Genomic DNA, 1,216 nt, shown 5'->3' on the forward strand with positions numbered 1-1,216 from the left:
TCACATAACAGAAATTGTACATGCACAGGAATTTAGTAAACTACTGGAACCTTAGGTATTCACTTTTCATTCGTAGTAATTCATAATTAAATTAAATGAATATAGAAAAATGAATTGAATATAAAAAAAAAAGAAAAGAATTGACCGTTCGAGTATTCAAAATTGCACAAGAAAAATGATTCGAAGAAAAACATATAGAATAAATGTGGTATATATGCATCTATATTGAATTGCGGATACAGAAATGATAGAATGATTTCTGATTAGACCAAATAGGGGTCCAAAATAGATATGTTCTAATCAACAATCTTTGTTCCATCATCAATGATCCATCATTCACTACTTGGAATTTCATTTCTACTCCAGTCTTCACATTCTACCTAATCTTGGACCCCTCCTTATCACGAAATTGGGCATGTAGTATTTGTTCCTGATATGTTGGCCACACCAATAGTTGGGCTACTAACCCACCTCCTGTATTAATGCTCAAATTTGCACCTATCTCTTTCAATTCCGCCAATTATCAATCCTTTCTCATTGTTAACCTTCCTAAAATGGCTTTATTTTTGCAACTAAGGGCATCTGCTACGATGTTTGCTTTCCCTAGGTGGTATTTTATGGTGCAGTTATAATCCTTAATGAGTTATATCCACCTTCTTTATCGCATGTTCAACTCCTTTCACAACATTAGATACTTCAGGCTCTTATATCAGTAAAAATTTGGGTTCGAGACCCATACAAATAGTGTTTCCATATCCTCAAGGCAAATACTATAACAACCAACTACAAGTCATGCACCGGGTAGTTCACCTCATGAGTCTTAACTGCCTAGATGCATAGGTGATCACTTTCTCATGTTATATCAAAACACACCCCAATCCCTTCCCCGAGGCATCACTAAAGACCACAAAACCCTCAATCCTTAAGGGAAGGGTCAACACTAGAGTAGTGGTGAGCCTTTTGTTCAATTCTTCTAATCAAACCCATTTCTTATTCTTCCTAGTTAACTAGGTCAAAGGGGTTGCAATCAGGGAAAAACCTTTAATAAATCTCCGATAGTATCTTACGAGTCTTAGGAAGTGACACGACCAAAAGATTAATGTCTTTTCCCAAGTGCAGGAGTGTCGAAGTAATAAATAACCCGGCAAGATCGGGGTCGAACCACAGGGAGGTTAATTGTACAAATTATAAATAACAATAATACAACAACAGCAGC

This window comes from Populus euphratica, unplaced genomic scaffold, assembly GCF_000495115.2.
Source record: "Populus euphratica unplaced genomic scaffold, PopEup_1.0 scaffold249.1, whole genome shotgun sequence".
Taxonomy (NCBI): Eukaryota; Viridiplantae; Streptophyta; class Magnoliopsida; order Malpighiales; family Salicaceae; genus Populus; species Populus euphratica.